Here is a 6998-nt window from a genome sequence, read left to right as displayed (position 1 = left end):
CCCATGACATTGCCTCCCGCACCCCCGGTCGACAATAACACCAGGCCTATTCCCACCTTTCTCCTAAGAGTGCAAAACTGCTCAAACTCTCCCACCTATCAGTTCACATGGATCAGAGGTCTGGGCACACCAGGCTTGCCTCCGGCAGCCCCACAAGACACGCCCATCTCGCCATCCTCCCCTGTGGACACTTACACCACGTCCACTCACAGCTGCCTCCTAAGAATGGCCGCCTGCTCAGCTGCCTGTCCGAACAGCCGACGCTGACAGGCAAGAGCTGTTGCCAAGCAAGTTTGACCTGCATGCGCAGGGCAGCCCCATAGCACTTTCACAGCTGCCTTCCTCGCCGGTTGACACTTACAGCAGGGCTATTCCCTCCGAACGCCTAGGAGTGCCACACTGCTCCAATGCCTCCACTGACAGTCAGGGCTCACAGGCAGGAGCTAGTCCCAGCCAAGCTTCCCCTGCATGCCTAAGGCAGTCCCACAACAGGATAACGGCTTGCCTTCCTTTCCTGTCGACATTAATAGCACCGCTACTCCCGCCTTCCTCCTAGCAATGCCACGTTGCTCAAATGCCTGTCCAACGAGCGAGGGCTGCTGGGCAAGAGTGCGGGTATGCGAAACTAGCCTTGGGCAGCCCCACAAGATGTACCCATCTCGCCTTCCTCCCCCGTCAACAATTACAGCAGGCGTACTCACAGCTTCCTCCTAAGAATGCTCAGACGCCTGTCCGAACAGCAAGGGCCGCTAGGCAAGAGCTCTGGGCATGCCAAGCTTCCCTTTGCCAGCCCACAACATATTCCCTGCTCTCTACTAGGTGAGGGCCTTTTGGTCTTTACACCCTGGCTACTCCCAACTTAGTCCTAAGAATGCCAAAATGCTCAGACGCCTTTGCGAGCAAGCAGGGCTCAAAAGCAAGAGCTCATCCCCACCACACAAAACCTGCTAAGCCATAGCAGGCCCACAACACGTTCGCAGTTGCCTTCCTCTCCTGTCCACACTTAAAGGATGCGTACTCACGCCTTACTCCGAGGCGTGCCATATTGCGCAAACGCCTCTCTCACCTGTCAGTCCTCACAGGCAAGAATTCTGGACACGAGCTGGAAAAGAGCTTCTGTCAGCCGCACAGGATATGCGCAGCTCACCGTTCACGTGTGTCGCCGATCACACCAGGCGTACTCAGCGCTTCCTCAATGAATGCCAGAATAGTCAGTGGCGCGTCCGAGCAGCCAGGGCTCACAGGCAAGAGCCTTCATCCCTAACGCCTCCGCACAATATGTTCCCGAGTGGCCATCCTCTCCTGGCAAAACAGAGGGGCTTGCTCGCTCTAAGTGTGGAGGGAAGAGGCGGGCAAACTGCGAACCTGTTGTAGAGCTGCCTCAGATATGCAGCTCAAGCCTGTGAGCGCTGGCTGTTCGGACAGCCGTCGGAGCAGTCTGTCGTGCTTAGGAAGAAGCTGTGAGTACGCCTGCTGTAACTGTCGACAGGGGAGGATGGTGAGCCCGGCTCGTTTTGTGGCCCTGCCAGAGACAATCTTCTCCTGCCCAGATCTCTTGCCTATGAGTGCCGGCTCTCCGGAGAAGCCTCTGAGCACCCTCTTAAGAGTAAGCATGGTGTAGTTGTTCATGGGGGAGGATGGCAAAATGTGACTACCTGTGGGGCTTCCAGAGACAAGCTTGTTATGCCAAGAACGCTCGCCTGTGAGTAATGACAGGGGAGAAAGGCATCTGAGCAGTGTGCCACTCCTAGCAGTAGGTTGGGAATTGGCGCGCTGTAACTGTCAGCAGGCGAAGAAGGCAAGCAAATGTCGATGGCGGAAGGATGGCGAGACGGGCTCATTTTGTTGTGCTCCCAGAGACAAGCTTGTCGTGCCCAGCGCTCTTGCCCGTGAGTGCCGGCTGCCAGACAGGTGTCTGAGCAGGCGAGCTTTCTAAAGCGTAAGCCTGGTGTAATTGTCGACAGGTCTCACAGGCAAGAGAGCTGGACCCCCCCACCCAGAATTGTTCTGCATGCTTAGGGCAGCCCAACAGCACATTCACGGCTCGCCTCCTTTGCCGGTCGACACTTACGAGCTTTCTTAAGAGTAAGCATGGTAGAATTGTCGGCAGGGGGCACAGGCAGGAGAGCTATCCAACCAAGCTTCCTTTTCATGCTTAGGGCGGCACCGCAACACATTCACAGCTGCCTTCCTCGCCGGTCGACACTTACAGCAGGGCTATTCCCTCCAGACGCCTAGGCGTGCCACACTGCTCAAGCGCCTCCACCGACAATCAGGGCTCACAGGCGGGAGCTAGTCCCAGCCAAGCTTCCCCTGCATGCCTAAGGCAGTCCCACAACAGGATAACAGCTTGCCTTCTTCTCCTGTCGACATTAAAAGCACGTCAGCATCCACCTTCCTCCTAGCAATGCCACATTGCTCAAATGCCTGTCCAACGAGCAAGGGCTGCTGGGCATGCCAAGCTTGCCTCGAGCAGCCCCACAAGAGGTACCCATCTCACCTTCCTCCGCCGTCGACAAATACAGCATGCGTACTCACAGCTTCCTCCTAAGAATGCCAGAGTGCTCAGACGCCTGAGCGAACAACAAGTGCAGAGAGGTAATAGCTCTGGGCATGCCAAGCTTCCCTTTGGCAGCCCACAAAATATTCCCTTGCTCTCTTCCTAGGTGCGCGCCTTTTGGCCCTTTACACCACGGCTGCTCACAAGCCTTATTCCTGAGAATGCCGGCCGGCTCCGACACCCATCGTGGCAGAAGTGGATTCAGAGGGGAGAGCTCTGGGCACCACAGGCTTGCCTCGGGCAGCCTGACCAAAAACGTCCAGGTCTCGCTTTCCTTCCCTGTGGACACTTACAGCAGGACTCTTCCCAGCTCACTCCTGGGATAGGCACAGGTAGCACATGTCTCTCCCACTTGTCAGCACTCACAGGCAAGAGCTCTGGGCACCCCAAATTGGCTTCCGACAGCCTCGCAAAAAGTCCCCCTCTCGCCATCCTTCCCCTCGATAAGAAGACCAGGCCAACTCAAAGCTTCCTCCTATGAATGCCAGAAGACTCAGATACAGCCAAGGCTCACAGGCAAGAGCTCTTCCCAAGCAAGCAGGCCCTTCATCCCTAAGGCCACCGCACAGCACGTTCGCAAGTGGCCTTCCTCTCCTGGCGCCACTTACAGCGGGGCTTGCTTGCACTAAGTGTGGCGAGGAGAGGCAGGCAAAGTGCACATCTGTTGTAGAGCCGCCTTAGATATGCAGCTCAGGTCTGTGAGTTCTAGCTATTCGGAAAGGTGTCAGAGCAGTCTGGCATTCTTAGGAGGAAGTTTTGACTACGCCTGTTGCAATTGTCGAAGGGGAGGAGGGTGAGATGGAGGTTTCTTGTGAGCTTCGAGAGACAAGCTTGTCATGTCTGGAGCGCTTGCCCGTGTGTACTGACGAGGAGAGAGCCGTTTGAGCAGTGTGGCACTCCTAGCAGTAAGGTGGAATAGGCCTGCTGTACGTGCCGACAGGCAAAGAAAGGGACCCGGGAACGTATTATTGGGCTGCCCTGAGCATGCGGAGCAAGCTTGCTGGGGCAGTGCTCTTCCTTGTGAGCGCAGTCGACAATTACAGCAGGCTGAATCTTAAGAAAGCAAGCCTGCTCAGACGCCTCTCTGGACTGGCGGCAGTCACAGGCGAGCGCTCTGGACACAACAAGCTTCTTTCTGGCAGCTCCACAAGAAGTCCACATCTCGCCTTCCTCCCCGTCGGCAATTACACCAGGCATACTCAGAGCTGCCTCCTAAGAATGCCAGACTGCTCAGACACCTGTCCGAACAGCCTGGGCTCTGGCCACCGCACAGCACGTTCCCGAGTGGCCGTTCTCTGCTGGCAGCACGTAAAGCGGGGCTTGCTTGTTCTAAGTGTGGAGAGAAGAGGTAGGCAAACTGCGAACCTGTTGGAGAGCCGCAGATCAACGTTGTGAGCTCTGGTTGTTCGGCCAGCCGTCCGAGCAGTCTGGCACTCCTAGGCGGAAGCTTTGAGTATGCCTGGTCTTATTCTCGATGGGGAGGATGGCGAGACGGACTCGTCTTGTAGGACTGCCCGAGACAATCTTGGCATGACCAGAGCTCATGGCTGTGGGAAAAGACAAGGGAGAGACGTTTAAACAGTGTGGCACTCCTAGAAATAAGGTGGGCATAGCCCTGTGTAATTGTCAACACAGGAGAAAGGCGAGACGGGGAACTTTTTGCGAGACTGCTCGAAGCAAGCTGGCCTGCCCAGAGCTCTTGCCTGTGAACTCCTGCTGGTCCAAGAGGCATCAGAGCAGCCTGGCATTCTTAGGAAGAAGCTGTGCGTGTACTGTTGCAATTGTCGACGGGCGAGATGGAGGGGCTTCGAGAGACAAGCTTGTCGTGCCTACAGCGCTTGCCTGTGTGTACTGGCGAGGAGAGAGGTGTTTGAGCAGTGTGGCACTCCGAGCAGTAAAGTGGAATCGGCCTGCTGTATGTGTCGACAGGCAAAGAACGCGAGCCGGGAACGTGTTGTGGGACTGGGCTAAGCATGCGGAGCAAGCTTGGTGGGGCAGCTCTCTTGCCTGTGAGTGCAGTCGACAGTTACACCAGGCTGACTCCTAAGAAAACCATCCTCTCGGACGCCTGTCCAGAGAGCCGGCACTCATGGGCAAGAGGTCTGGGCACGCCAAGCTTGTCTCTGGCAGCCCTGCGAGACAACCCGGCTCTCCGTCGACACTTACAGCAGGCGTACTCAATGCCTCCTTCTAAGAATGCCAGACTTCTCAGACAACTGGCCGAACACCCAGGCCTCGCAGACGCTGTCGACACTGCAGTTGCATGGCACTGCTAGGCGTGCAACTCTGCTCAAACGTGTCTCTCACCCCTGTCAGTACTCACAGTCAAGCGCTCTGGGCACGACAAGCTTGTCTCTCGAAGCTCTCCCCATCTCGCCATCCTCCCCGTGGCCATTTACACCACATCCACTCACAGCTTCCTCCAAAGAATGCCCGCCTGCTCTGCTGCCTGTACGAACAGCCAGCGCTCACAGGCAAGACCTCTGGGCAGGACAAGCTTCCATCTGGAAGCCCAGAAGAAGAGCCAAATTCCCATATTACCCTTGTTTGACAGGTATACAAGCCTTACTGCTGAGAATGCCAGCCTGCTCAGACAACTCTCCGAATAGAAAGGGGTTCAGAGGCAAGAACTCTGGGCACTCCAATTGTGCTTCCGGCAGCCTCGCGAAACGCCCCTTTCTCGCCATCCTCCCCCTCGATTGTAAAACCAGGCAGATTCAAAGCTTCCTCTTATGAATGCCAAAATGCTCAGACGCCTGCCCGAAAAGCCAGCGTTCACAGGCAAGAGCTCTTCCCCAAGCACGCTAGACCTTCATCCCTAAGGCAGCCGCACATGCCGTTCACGAGGGGGGCCTTCCCTCTCCTGGCGACACTTACAGCGGGGCTTGCTTACGCTGTGTGGAGGTAGGCAAAGTGCAAACGTGTTGTAGAGCCGCCTTCGATATGCAGCTCAAGCCTGTGAGCTCTGGCTGTTCAGACAGGCAGCTGAGCAGGCTGGCATTGTTAGGAGGAAGGCATGAGAACCCCTGGTGCAATTGTCGACGAGGGAAGATGGAGAATCAGCCTTGCCCATGGGCCGTCCCGAGACAAGCTTGTTGTGTCTAGAGCTCTTGCCCATGAGTGCCCGCTCTCCGGACAGGCGTCCGAGCAAGCTTACTTTCTTAGGAGTCAGCCTGGTGTAACTGTCGACTGCGCTCACAGGCAAGAGAGCTGCCCCACCAAGCTTGCTCCGCATGCTCAGGGCAGCCCAACAACACGTTCCCGGCTCCCTTTCTTTGCCCGTCGGCACATACAGCAGGCCTATTCCCACCTTACTGCTCGCCGTGCCACACTGCTCAAACGCGTCTCTCCTCGCCAGTACTCACAGGCGAGCGCTCTGGAACTGACAAGCTTGTCTCTGGCCGCTCCACAAGACGAACCCGTCTCGCCATCCTCCCCATCGACAATTACACCAGGTGTCCTCATAGCTTCCTCCTTAGAATGCCAGACTGCTCATCTGCCTGTGCGAACAGCCAGCGCTCACAGACCCGAGCTGCATATCTAAGCCAGCTCTCCAACAGTTTCGCAGTCTGCCTACCTCGTTTCCCAACACAGAGCAAGCAAGTTCCTCTGTAATCCCGCCAGGAGAGGACGGCCACTCCTGATTGTGTCGTGCGGCTGCCTTAGGGATGGAAGTCAAGCGTGCTTGGGAAAAGCTCTTGCCTTGGAGCCCTGGCTGCTGGGACAGGGGTCTGAGACCAGCAAGCTTTCATAGGAAAGAGCTCTGGGCATGCCACGCTTTCCTCAGGCAGCCCCGCAGAACGTGCCCTTGACTACCACCCCCACAGCGACCTGGTCGAAACACCACTTCTGCTCGCACCTTATTCTGAAGACTGCTAAAATACTCAGACACCTGTCCGAAAAGCAAAGGCTTACAGGCAAGCGCTCTGGGCCAGGACAGCTTGCTTCGGGCAGTTTCGCCAAAATTCCCAGTCTCGCCTTATTCGCCTGTCGACGATAACACAAGGCCTTTTCCACCTTACGCCTATTTGTTCTACACTGCTTAAACGCCTCTCCCACCTGTCAGAATGCACAGACAGGAGATCTGGGCACGCCAAGCTTGTCTTGCGCAGCCCCATCAGATGAGCCATCCTCCCCCTTGACAATTGCACCAGGCGTACTCACAACTTCCTCCTGAGAGTGCCAGACTGCTCTGACACCTTTCCGAATAGCCAGAGCTCACAGACTTGATCTGCATATCTAAGGCGGCTCTACAACAGCTTCGCACTTTGCCTACCCTCTTCTCTCCTCGCCACAGAGCCAGCAAGCCCCGATCTATGTGTCGCCGGGATAGGAAGGCCGGCCCCCCCCCCCCCGCCAACATGCTGTGCAGTGGCCTTAGGGATGAAGGGCCAGCTTGCTTGGGAAGAGCACTTGCCTGTGAGCCCTGCCTGCTCGT

The sequence above is a fragment of the Dromaius novaehollandiae genome, unplaced genomic scaffold, assembly GCF_036370855.1.
Source record: "Dromaius novaehollandiae isolate bDroNov1 unplaced genomic scaffold, bDroNov1.hap1 HAP1_SCAFFOLD_53, whole genome shotgun sequence".
In the NCBI taxonomy this organism is placed as follows: Eukaryota; Metazoa; Chordata; class Aves; order Casuariiformes; family Dromaiidae; genus Dromaius; species Dromaius novaehollandiae.
This window is presented reverse-complemented; position numbering follows the sequence as displayed.